Genomic DNA, 13,514 nt, shown 5'->3' with positions numbered 1-13,514 from the left:
TTCATATATTAAACACTAAACAGAACATTCAACATGGTATTTTTTTTTAGTGTGATGTGACCCTTATTCAGTAACAGCCAAAAAGCAATGTACGCTCACATAATTACTTTATACTGAGAATCTCATCAGAAAATTGCTTGTTTCTGCTAAACATAGAAACATAGAAAATTGACGGCAGAAAAAACGCTCATGGTCCATCTAGTCTGCCCTTATACTATTTCCTCTATTTTATCTTAGGATGTATATATGTTTATCCCAGGCATGTTTAAATTCAGTTACTGTGGATTTACCAACCACGTCTGCTGGAAGTTTGTTCCAAGCATCTACTACTCTTTCGGTAAAATAATATTTTCTCACGTTGCTTCTGATCTTTCCCCCAACTAGCCTCAAATTGTGCCCTCTTGTTCTTGTGTTCATTTTCTTACTAAAACACTTTCCTCCTGAACCTTATTTAACCCTTTAACATATTTAAATGTTTTGATCATGTCCCCTCTTTCCCTTCTCTCCTCCAGACTATGCAGATTGAGTTCATTCATTCTACATATATATATATAGGATAGGGTATAAACAGGTTCACATTGAAAATTATTTATATAATGGATGCATCTGTTTTCTATACGATGAGTATTGTTATTGCTGTTGTCAGAAACTATTACTCTTTTTCTCTTCAAACCTGTACTACAAAATAAAACCTGGTCAAGAGTTGATAAGAAGGAGTAGGCATGCTGATTTAAACATTGTGCACAATAGAAACAGTTATTGTCTCATTTTACTTTTACCATCAGAGTACAGCAACTGAATTTGGAACATCAGTTCAAATATGATGGGATATTTTGTTCCTATTAACTTGCCAAGATTTTGTTCCAAATTAATTCAACACCCATGAACTCTACAATTTTGTCCACCAATATTTTCTTCACGCACTGCATATTTCCTCAAAAAAAATTGAATGGAAAGAGAAAACGCATTGATTGGTTGATTGATTTCTACACTAGTCTATCCCTTTAGTAATAAAATAAGCTTTCAACAATACAAATATAAATGATTATTTGAAATAATATCATTAAAATCTGGAAAAAGAAAGTACAGTGATCCCTCATTTTTCGCGGGGGATGCGTTCCAAGACCACCTGTGAAAAATGAATTTCTGTGAAGTAGAGGAAAGATTTTTTTTTATGTATTTAACGAGTATTTGGATTTTTAAAACCCACCCTTTGCATTGAACAGTCATTCTATAATGTTTCTCAGCTGGAACTACATGTGATATCCTACCAGTTTCTTTAATAGAGTGCAGTAGTACTGTATAAGAATTTTATGAATTTTTAATGGATTTAAAATTTTTTATGGATTTAATGGATTTAAGCCCCCTTTTGAAAACCTGTGAAATAGCGAATCCGCGAAAGATGAACCGTGAAGTAGCAAGGGATTACTGTATTAAAAAAGAATAAATTAACAATGAAAAGTCTCACAGAAATGAAATGTTTTCGCAAACCTCTTTATGGTGGGGACAAGCGTAATCCTTAGAGAATTTATGCTACTGATGGAGGGCATCAGTAAGTGCCATTTCCAATGTACTGGGTAGAGAAACCTCCATATCCTCCTTCTCTTCAAAAGAGTTTCTCTAGTCGATCTAAGGAGACAGGCAGGTTTATTGTGAGAAATATACACTAGCAATAAGGCTCTAATCTTGACTAGGATTTTAGAGATCAGTATCAAACCTTCCTACTTTTTTGACTGGATCATCATTCCTGTAGTTTGCAGCAGTTAGTTAGCTATCCACAAATTTCTATAACTGAATACCAGTCTAGTTAGCTATTTGCAGCTGCCAGCAACCTATCCACAATTTTTGTACAAGTGCAATTTTTGAATTCTTTTTCAACACATCCTTAATATGAAGCCGTAAATACCCCAAAACAGAGTCCAGGGCTATGCCAGAGACCACCTCAGGTAGCTCAGGAAAAAACACTGTTATAGAGTGAGAAGATGGTGTAACCACTTCACTATGCCAGCCACCAACATGCAGCACCCACAAGCATTTACAATTTTTCAGAAGATCAGAGGGAATTTCAAACTAGAGAGATGTAATCCATATGACCTTCCCACCCTCCAACTTTAGCCTAGTTGCAATATAGAACATTCTAAAAGAGCTGTGAAAGATTAGTCATATCTTCTCCTCAGTCAAGTCTTTGTAATGCATGCCAGTTCAACAGAAGAGGCATGTTGTAGGCTGTATCAGTCCATTTATTCTGCTGCTGGGATCGAGAAGAGGGGTCTTCTATGCCATTGCAGGTGCCCACTGGAATATCTTGCTTCCTGGCGTGAGGTCAGCTTCAACCCTCCTGAACTTCAGTAAGCACCTCAAGACCTGGCTCTACCAGTCTAGTTAGCTTAGGTTTCAAATGAGGGTGCATCACAGTGGAAGTGGTTCAGTTGTGGGATTTGATTTTTTTTACTACCAGTTCTATGGCTGTGGCTCAGAGAGTGTGGCATGGCTTGGTGGCATAGCAGGGGAAGGATACTGCAAAATCTCCATTCCTTCCCAATCAGCTGGAACTCAGGAGGAAGAGAATAGATGGAGGCTACTCAAAGTGGTATTTACCAGTTCACCAACCAATCAAAATTTCCTCTGCCAGTAACTGTGTGCAGTTTGATTTTTTTGTACTAATTTATTTGTGTTTTATGTCGTTTTTTGATCTTTTACAATTGTAAGCCACTGAGCGTTACCTTGAGGTAAATTTTATAAATCAATAATATGAAAAATGAATAATCATCTAGATTATAATCCAGATTATAATGTCTAACATCATGTAGATATTATATGTTTTCCTAAATAACTGATATAGCATTACAAAGAAGCCCTTTAAACACTTAGATGTTCTTGATTACTTTGCAACCTGAAATTATAGAAAATAAAGCAAAATAGCAGTCCCTCATTCATTGATTTCAATGTTCCTTGGGAAGATGGGACTTCCCAAATAGGGAAATCTCCTTTTGGTCACCCCCCACCCCCAATGGCATGTCCTCCACCATTGACAGAGCTGTCAATATTTCAGTCTTCCTTTAGTCTTTTAGAGCAGTGTTTCCCAACCAGTGTAGCGGAGGCAGCAGGTGAGCTTTGGGGCCCAGCGGGAGGATGGTCGGCTGCGAGCCAGAGCTCCAGGACAGAGGCACCAACGGCGGCGGCTGGACATGTTGCTGTACGTCAAACATGCTGGCACTGGCCCACTGGCTGGGCCTGGACGGAGGCTCCAGCCCCGCGCCCATGCCCAGCACAACGCCAGCATGTATGGCGTCTAGCAACACGTCCAGCCACCGCCTTCGGTGCCTCTGTTCTGGAGCTCCGCCTCACAACTGACTGCCCTCCCGCCACCCCATGGCTACTGTCCAATGCCGCTGCTTCGGCGTGGTGTACGAAAAAGAGACAGAGAAAGAGAGAGATAGCAAGAGAGAGAGGGGGGAGAGGGGGGAGAGAAAGAAAGCAAGAAAGAGAGAGAGAGAAAGCAAGAGAGAGAGAAAGCAAGAAAGCGAGAGAGAGAGAGAGAGAAAGGAAGAGAGAGAGAGCGAAAGAAAGCAAGAGATAGAGAGGGGAAAAGAAGCAAGAGAGAGAAAAGAGAGAAAGACAGCAAGAGAGACAGCAAGAGAGAGAGAAAGTGAGAGAGAAAGAAAGCAAGAGAGAGAGAAAGCAAGAAAGAGAGAAAGAAAGAGAAATGGTTCAAGAGTATACACACACACACACACACAAGGGGGGAAGGAGACAGGGATGGGGAAAGAGGGGAGAGTGTCTTAGAGTGTTATTTTGTGTCATTTTGATTGGTAGTGTGCCCCAGGATTTTGTAAATGTAAAAAATGTGCTGCGGCTCAAAAAGGTTGAAAATCACTGTTTTAGAGTAAGGGAGGGACACTGATAGAAATATGCAACAACTGTTATTCGCACAAAGGGATATGAAGCATTTGTAAGCTTTGAGAAACAAAATAATATTCAGAAGCAGGTCAGACAGACACCTCCTTGAATCACTGGAGTATGGGAATGAAGAGGAAGAACAGTGCAATAGGAAGATTTTATTTTTACCGCCAATCTCAATAAAATAGTTTTAATCTTCCTGAAGGGTTATTCCCTGGTCTACCATAGTGAGGCTGAATTTAGGAAGTAGAAGCCTGATCCTATAAAACACAGAAGCTGCAATAATACTGTCTTTTAAAATCTGCTTTCTTGTACTTCTTAAACTGTAGCAGTATTTTTTAACTGATATCTCCAAAAGTAGTGGGCTGGAAAACAGAAACTGCTAAAGGTCTTTGGAAGACATTAACTTTTTTATTGTTAGCCATTACATAGTATATTTCTGGTTTAAACAGACGTCATTTTGCTCACTAAGTCATTATAGCTTATTCATGGTTTTAAAGAAATCTGAATTTCTGCAGCTTGTGTTCACAGTTCAAATGGCACTGTCAGTGCTCCACTTTTTATCTTCTTGCAAAGCTATAAGTCAGAGCTACACAACATGCACTTATTGGAATACTGTACAGTATTTGCTTTAAATTAAATAGCATGCTCATCTCTGAAGAGCAATTTTTCCTTAAAGATAAATAGTTAAAGAACACAACTTTTGAGATTTCTAATAATTTATTCAGGAGAAAAATATACAAATATATTCAATTATCCTTAAAACCCAGGGCTTCAAAAGAATTTTTGTAAATGAATCAAATTAAATATTTCATATTATAATAAAACGTAATAAGATTGAATGCATGGGTATGTGTGTGTACATATGTGTGTGTACATGTGTGTATATCAATCTAGATCAGGGGCAACCAACATTTGCAACTTTAATTCCCCAGCTAGCATGGGGAATTCTTGTATTTTAAATGATTTTGTAGTTGTGTTTGTTGGTCTGATAGCATAAATAATAATATGCAGGTGTGATAATAAAACAAACAGAAGGAGAGACTGTAATACAAGTTGATAAGAAACAGCCCAGAATAATAGTAAAAACTAATAATTATTCTAAAGAATTTGGATGATTGTGAAGAATCCCACACTACAAGCTGTAAGATATTAGTTAGCTGTAAATTCAGTTAGTGTGCCATCTTAACCCTGTTTCCACGTCTTTCCACATTGTTATTTCTTGTAGGCTCAGATTTTTTAAGGTTTGTTTTAGTTGTGTTTTGCTTTACAACTACATTGCTTGGTGACGGAAATTCCATTCCAAATTGTCATAACTTCAGGATTACCTATATACAAGTCCATGATCCTTGGAAGGATATTAATTTCTCAGTCTATAGTAATACCCCTACTTGGCCTCATGTTGCCTTTTGTATTTTTCATTATTATTATTAGCATTACGTTCATAGGGAAAGCAGACAGGACAGCTAAAAAAAGAGTGATGTAAACAAATGTGAAAAACATTAGAATTCTAATTTTGCCAAACACAATTAGACTCATACTGAAAAGTTTAGTATTCCCTAGATGGATTTAACATATGATAGATGACTTTTAATCAAGTATACATTTGTTCTCTTCTAAACATATTTTAAGCTACTGTATTTGAATTATCTTCACCTATATCAGGTTAGACTCTAAAAATGTGTATCCAAAGAAAGGCTGAGCACATCTTAAAATCTAAAACAAAGCTTTTAACTATTAAAACTAGTAGTTGAATCCTATAATATTTTCTTCTAAGGTTTTCTAATCCTAACCCAAAGACCATAAAATTAAATAGGTTTTTGCATTGAAAACTATAAACCTTGTTGATTTTGAGTATTGTTTTAGCACAATATAAAAGTAGATGCACTGTTTTAAAATTCTTTTATAAAAATATTTTAATTAATATTTTTAAAAGAATTGAAATCTAAATTTGAAAGTGATGATGTCAACATTGCAAAGTAAATCTTAAGAGTACAAATACTAGATAAAAACAAAAGCACTTACTCACTACTGCTCTTTATCTGCACTATAGATTAAAATAGGGACAGACAACAACAACCTACGCCACGCCACGCCCACAGAATCGTAGTAAAAAATGTTGAATCCCACGTCCCACCACTGACTTACATGGTAAAAAAAACAACCCAGCAGAGGGAGGTCAATCGAATAAAAATAACTACCTACTTCATCTGAAAGAAAGGGAAGAAACCATATAATGTACACAATCTAGATTCTTCTTTGAACCTCTCCTGGGTTATCTAAATATACCTTATTTTCTCAGCACATATACAGACAAAAGGGGGGGGGGAGATAATTTGAGACATTTTGTGACATTTGACAACAACTCAAAAGATAAACAACATAAATAGTTCAGTAAAAATATAGCAAATATTAGTTACTGTTTGTCTATACAGTACAGAGAACTTCTATCGATACCAAAAAGAGTATAACAGCAAACTCAATTGAAATAAATGGGATTGGGGTTTTCTCGCCTCTCAGAAAGCATAGAAAATGAGTAAGTAAGTAAACAAATAAACAATCAGTAATATATTAACACAAAACTCTTCTATCCCTTTACTTGAGAATAATGAATCATTGGTCCTTTCTGTGGCATAGAATCAAGTCTGATACATTTGGCTTTTATGACAAAAATGCTTTATATAGAATAACACTGACTAAAAGAATGTGATCTTTTTATTTGTATCACTTTTAAACCTTATTACACTTATATTTCTAAGACTTTGTTCTCTATTTTAGTCAAATCTTAATTTCTATTGTTAAATTTCAACTTTTAATTTTAAATATATTTTTCTTGTTATCAACATCTTTGCCATCAGAATTTGGAGTTTCTCAAAACCGCTTCTGTTTTCATTCATCTATAATCCATCTTTTCATATATATTTTTTACTCCAGTTTCCAGGTTTCCTACAAGCTCTGGCTCATATGATCCCTGGTAATCATTATTCAACATCTAGCAGAACAGAACATTTTGGAATTGGCAAATCAATATGGTTTAAATCTATATATCTGGAGTTTAGTCAATTCTAATACAGTGATCCCTCGAGTTTCGCGTCCTCGAGCATCGCGAAAGGGCTATATCGCGAGTTTTCAACCCAGAAATAAACTCCACCATCTGCGCATGCGTGCCTTTTTTCTATGGCCACGCATGCGTAGATGGTGGAGTTTCCCGCCGGGCAGATAAGCTGCTGGGCGGCTTCCCTGGGTCTTCCCCCTCTTGCCCCGGTAAGACCCCAGCGGCGGCGCGAGCAATGGCGTGGGCGGGCGGGCGACACGCGCGGGGACACCCCAGCTCCGCTTCCCAGCTGGGAAGCGGCCCCAGCAACGGCGTGGGCGGGCGGGCAGTGCGCGCGCGCTTGGGGAAACCCCAGCTCCGCTTCCCAGCTGGGAAGCAGCCCCAGCAACGCGCGCGCGCTTGGGGACATCCCAGCTCCGCTTCCCAGCTGGGAAGCAGCCCCAGCAACGGGCGCACGCTTGGGGACATCCCAGCTCCGCTTTCCAGCTGGGAAGCGGCCCCAGCAACAGCGTGGGCGGGTGGGCGGTGCGCGCGCACTTGGGGAAACCCCAGCTCCGCTTCCCAGCTGGGAAGCAGCCCCAGCAACGCGCGCGCGCTTGGGGACATCCCAGCTCCGCTTCCCAGCTGGGAAGCGGCCCCAGCAACAGTGTGGGCGGGCGGGCGGCGCGCTTGGGGAAACCCCAGCTCCGCTTCCCAGCTGGGAAGCGGCCCCAGCAACGCGCGCGCGCTTGGGGACATCCCAGCTCCGCTTCCCAGCTGGGAAGCGGCCCCAGCAACAGCGTGGGCGGGCGGTGCGCGCGCGCTTGGGGAAACCCCAGCTCCGCTTCCCAGCTGGGAAGCGGCCCCAGCAACGCGCGCGCGCTTGGGGACATCCCAGCTCCGCTTCCCAGCTGGGAAGCAGCCCCAGCAACAGCGTGGGCGGGTGGGCGGTGCGCGCGCGCTTGGGGAAACCCCAGCTCCGCTTCCCAGCTGGGAAGCAGCCCCAGCAACGCGCGCGCGCTTGGGGACATCCCAGCTCCGCTTCCCAGCTGGGAAGCGGCCCCAGCAACAGCGTGGGCGGGCGGGGCGGTGCGCGGGCGCTTGGGGAAACCCCAGCCCCGCTTCCCAACTGGTAAGCAGCCCCAGCAACGCGCGCGCGCTTGGGGACATCCCAGCTCCGCTTCCCAGCTGGGAAGCGGCCCCAGCAACAGCGTGGGCGGGCGGTGCGCGCGCGCTTCGGGAAACCCCAGCTCCGCTTCCCAGCTGGGAAGCAGCCCCAGCAACGCGCGCGCGCTTGGGGACATCCCAGCTCCGCTTCCCAGCTGGGAAGCGGCCCCAGCAACAGCGTGGGCGGGCGGCGCGCGCGCGCTTGGGGAAACCCCAGCTCCGCTTCCCAGCTGGGAAGCGGCCCCAGCAACGCACGCGCGCTTGGGGAAACCCCAGCTCCGCTTCCCAGCTGGGAAGCAGCCCCAGCAACGCGCGCGCGCTTGGGGACATCCCAGCTCCGCTTCCCAGCTGGGAAGCAGCCCCAGCAACGGGCGCACGCTTGGGGACATCCCAGCTCCGCTTTCCAGCTGGGAAGCGGCCCCAGCAACAGCGTGGGCGGGTGGGCGGTGCGCGCGCGCTTGGGGAAACCCCAGCTCCGCTTCCCAGCTGGGAAGCAGCCCCAGCAACGCGCGCGCGCTTGGGGACATCCCAGCTCCGCTTCCCAGCTGGGAAGCGGCCCCAGCAACAGTGTGGGCGGGCGGGCGGCGCGCTTGGGGAAACCCCAGCTCCGCTTCCCAGCTGGGAAGCGGCCCCAGCAACGCGCGCGCGCTTGGGGACATCCCAGCTCCGCTTCCCAGCTGGGAAGCGGCCCCAGCAACAGCGTGGGCGGGCGGTGCGCGCGCGCGCTTGGGGACATCCCAGCTCCGCTTCCCAGCTGGGAAGCAGCCCCAGCAACAGCGTGGGCGGGTGGGCGGTGCGCGCGCGCTTGGGGAAACCCCAGCTCCGCTTCCCAGCTGGGAAGCAGCCCCAGCAACGCGCGCGCGCTTGGGGACATCCCAGCTCCGCTTCCCAGCTGGGAAGCGGCCCCAGCAACAGCGTGGGCGGGCGGGCGGTGCGCGGGCGCTTGGGGAAACCCCAGCCCCGCTTCCCAACTGGTAAGCAGCCCCAGCAACGCACGCGCGCTTGGGGACATCCCAGCTCCGCTTCCCAGCTGGGAAGCGGCCCCAGCAACAGCGTGGGCGGGCGGTGCGCGCGCGCTTCGGGAAACCCCAGCTCCGCTTCCCAGCTGGGAAGCAGCCCCAGCAACGCGCGCGCGCTTGGGGACATCCCAGCTCCGCTTCCCAGCTGGGAAGCGGCCCCAGCAACAGTGTGGGCGGGCGGCGCGCGCGCGCTTGGGGAAACCCCAGCTCCGCTTCCCAGCTGGGAAGCGGCCCCAGCAACGCACGCGCGCTTGGGGACATCCCAGCTCCGCTTCCCAGCTGGGAAGCGGCCCCAGCAACAGCGTGGGCGGGCGGGGCGGCGCGCGCGCGCTTGGGGAAACCCCAGCTCCGCTTCCCAGCTGGGAAGCGGCCCCAGCAACGCGCGCGCGCTTGGGGACATCCCAGCTCCGCTTCCCAGCTGGGAAGCGGCCCCAGCAACAGCGTGGGCGGGCGGGCGGCACGCGCGCAGGGAAACCCCAGGCGTGAGCAACGGGGTGGGCGGGCGAAGGGCGGGCGCCGGAGGAAGTAAAAACACCATCTGCGCATGCGCAGATGGTGTTTTTACTTCCGCACCGCTACTTCGTGAAAAATCGATCATCGCTTGGGGTCCTGGAACGGAACCCTCGCGATGATCGAGAGACCACTGTACATAAAAATCAACCAGTGATTTAGAAGTTGTGTCTATTGCAAGAACTGAAAACAATCATTTAAGAGGAAATCCATCAATTTCCAAAAGTGAAATACAAGCTATATTAATGAAACAATAGTTCCATTCTTGAACCTTTTTTCCTACCTGATACCTAAGAAGCTGAGATTTCTTACTTTTGGATGGGAAGGGAAAATGATGTTACTGTAGTGAACCATTCTAGTCTGAGACTGCTTGTTTCTGATCATACTAATTCTAGTTTTCAAATTACATTCATTAACTAGATCTTGTCCTTGTGGATTCAGTCTACAAATTCATGAAATCATTCATAGAATATTTACTTGTATTTTACCATGTAAAATAAGAATCTAAAAGAAAATTGTTAAAATATGTGCAATGGTACTAAAAGAATGCAACCTATAGGAGAATACAAGTTGGTATTTTCTCCGTAATTTGTCAGGGTGCAAAAGCGCCCATCAAAATTCAGTTTTTACCAAATGCTTATCAGCCAATTGATCTCTGATTGACAGAGTTAAAAAACATGGAATTATATAAACCAATCGTGAGTTGCTATCAGTTTGAGCAAACTGATAGTGGCAGCAGGCTTCGCCCACCTGTCTGGACGTCAGCAAAATCTGTGCATGCACAGATGGTTCTGTACATGCGCAGAAGTGCCATACACATGCACATGTTCGTTTACAGTTCCGAACCAGTTGCGAAGGTAAGTGAAACCCACTACTGAGATAAACCAACAGTCAATCTAAACAAATAGATATTTGTGAACAGAACCTAGATGCAGATAAGGACAGGCTATTGTTCCTTATTTATATCACAGTATTTGGGAACAAGATGTTCAGAGTTCTGCTTGCATCTTCTTTTCTATTGATTATAGATCTGATACTGCTGAATTGCAAGCGACAAGGACACTACAGTATCTGTAATGTTAGATTTATACTACCTCTTATCAGTTAGCAACCTGGGATCTTGTCAGCGGGGCATTCAACACTGCAGTGACCTGTTCTATCAATTTTTTGGCTGAGGTTTATTTTAATCAGCATAAATAGGATGTGATCATTTCTGGCATCCCTGTGGCACAATTGAAGGTAATCTATTTTGTGGGAAGCTGATTGTGCTGGCTTTCTCTTCTACAGAGTAATCAAACTATACTAAAGGATGCTATGAAGAGTCATTAAATGGGAAAGGGGTTAAAATGGAATACTATGCTATAATATAAATGCCAGAAATGCATTACTTTATATTTGTTTCACAATAATACACAAACTGGTATTTTGTAATTATGATTATCATTCTTTGAATTTTACAGTTTAGTTTGCAAGCAATAACAAAAATATATATTATGTAAATATATTCAAACTGTATATATAGGAAAAATATTACAGGAAATACCGCAAAGGTAATTTATGTAAAGTATAAAATGTGTTGACCCTAAAACGCTGCCTTGGGGGACACTGCTGTTAACAGCTATGGGATTTGATATAGCATTCAATATTTTGACCACTTGTGTGTGTTTGTGTTTGTGTGTGCATAGAGGTAGTCTCAATTTATGACAATTGAGCTAAATGTTCCATTGCTAAGCAAGACACTTATTTAATAAGTTTTGTCCCATTTTACAGCCTTTCTTGCCACAGTTGTTTAGTAAATCACTGCAGTTGTTAACAGGGTAACACAGTTGTTAAGTGAATCTGGCTTCTACATTGAGTTTGCTTTTCAGAAGATTGACTGCCCTAGGACACTGCAACCCTCATATATATATGCCAGCTGTCAACATTTGCAGTTTGATCACATGACCATATAGATGTTGCAATGGTTATAAGTGTGAAAAACTATCATAAGTCACATTTTTCAGTTCTGTTATAACTTTGAATTGCTTATTAAATAAATTATTATAAGTTGAGGACTACCTCTAGATTTGGTATTTTCCTCTTTTTTCTTTAATTCTTTTCCATTATTTTTTTGGTACTATTTTTTAATTCCTACATTTTTACATTTGTATTAGTTTTTTCCTATGTGTAATGGCTTAATATTTTTTTTTTTAAAAGAACGAAGTGCTATAAGTCATTAAGTCAGGAAGAGAGATAAGACCTTGCATAGAGTGAGTAATGAGAAAAGAAGTTTGTATATGATTGATTTTAAGCATTGCTGTTGTGTTTATAACCATATATTGTTTTATTTTATGGTGGAGAAAAATAAAAAATTTATACCAGGAAAAAAAATTATTGATAGATGTTTATTATTTTGTTTTTGTTTTAAATTTATTTTTTAAACCACACAAAGGTATTGGAAGCAGAAATACATGAAATGCCTGTATTTTTCACTCGTTATTTCAAAATTAAATCAAAATTCAATCCATCATCATCAGCATCAATAGTAGAGTTTCTAGGTTCTATAACATCTCAAGAATTAAAATGGACACCAAATATCAAAAAAGCACAATGAACATTGTTCTTTCTGTGCCAACTCAAAAGGCTCAGACTGCCCAAAGAGCTGCTGATACAATTCTACAAAGGAATTATTGAGTGTCATTTGTTCCTCTATAACAGTCTGATGTGGCACTGCAACTAAACAAGACAGACACAGACTTCAATGGATAGTTAGAACTGCAGGAAAAACAATTGCTATCAGCTTGATTTCCACTGAAATCCTGTATACTATACAAGCCAGAAAAAGAACTGTGGAAATATCTACAGACCTTTCGCATCCTGGACATATACTCTTTCAACTTCTTCACTCAAGACAATGCATGTCAAAACCACTAGACACAAAAACAGTCGTCCCCCCTCTTGCCATCACTATGCTAAACAACTAATTCCCACAACACTGTCAAACTACCTAGTAAGGCTACACAGTATTACTATTATTCTTTTCATCTTTTCTCTTACCTATTATCTTATCTTCTTATGACTTTGTTGCTTATATCTTACAATTTATATTAATTATTTTATTTAGTATGCTGCTTGTTTAGTATCCTACGAGTATCACTAAGTGTTATATTTTTATGATTATTATGATTATGATTTATCACTTGTTGCTTGTATTGAGAGCTTATGCACCAGAGACAAATCACATCTGGCCAATAAGGAATTGTATCAACTGAAAAGTAAATACTTTTATATGCAGTTCCATTTCTAATACTTAATTATAATAAAATATTTTGGTCACAATGTTTAAAAAAATTAGATTAGCAGGATACTAAAAGTATTCAGTGTTATGCTTTTTCAATTAATTACTTTTTAAGTTAATTAAATATTCAGTTAATTGACAGCCAGACAGATCCATTTAGCACCGTATTTCCCTGAAAATAAGACCTAATCAAAAAATAAGCCCTAATGTGTCCTTTGGAGAAAAAATTTAATATAAAACTCAGGCTTATTTTCAAGAAAACACGGTATTTATACAAGAGCAATTTGTTATCTGCAAGAACACCAACCTGCACCCATTTTGTCTAAATGTTCTTCTTTTTCAAAAGCAAAGCTAGTGAATGGGAAATAAAATTATTTATTTATTTATTTATTTATTTAGTCCAATACACAATACACATTGAAGAGAATAGACAATTAGTAATATATATAAAGAAAAGGATAGAAGAAAAGATATAAAAATAGGGGAGAAGATATATAAAAGGAATAAAAGATATATGAGATAAAGGAGAGACAATTGGACATGGGACGGAAAGCACACTAGTGCACTTATTTACGCCCCTTACTGACCTCTTAGGAACCTGGAGAGG

The 13,514-nt window shown here is 42.3% G+C and overlaps 1 long non-coding RNA gene across 1 annotated transcript in view; it reads right to left on the bottom strand.

Moving 5' to 3' along the window:
• Window positions 1-1,549: 1,549 nt before the first annotated feature.
• The window catches only part of LOC139169000 (uncharacterized), a 37,168-nt gene continuing 25,203 nt past the window's right edge, over window positions 1,550-13,514 (bottom strand). Inside the window, exon 4 of the long non-coding RNA XR_011559414.1 lies at window positions 1,550-1,629. This is a non-coding gene — a long non-coding RNA (uncharacterized lncRNA). The remainder of the gene's footprint in view (window positions 1,630-13,514) is intronic.

This window comes from Erythrolamprus reginae, chromosome 6 (genome assembly GCF_031021105.1).
Source record: "Erythrolamprus reginae isolate rEryReg1 chromosome 6, rEryReg1.hap1, whole genome shotgun sequence".
In the NCBI taxonomy this organism is placed as follows: domain Eukaryota; kingdom Metazoa; phylum Chordata; class Lepidosauria; order Squamata; family Dipsadidae; genus Erythrolamprus; species Erythrolamprus reginae.
This window is presented reverse-complemented; position numbering and strand designations above follow the sequence as displayed.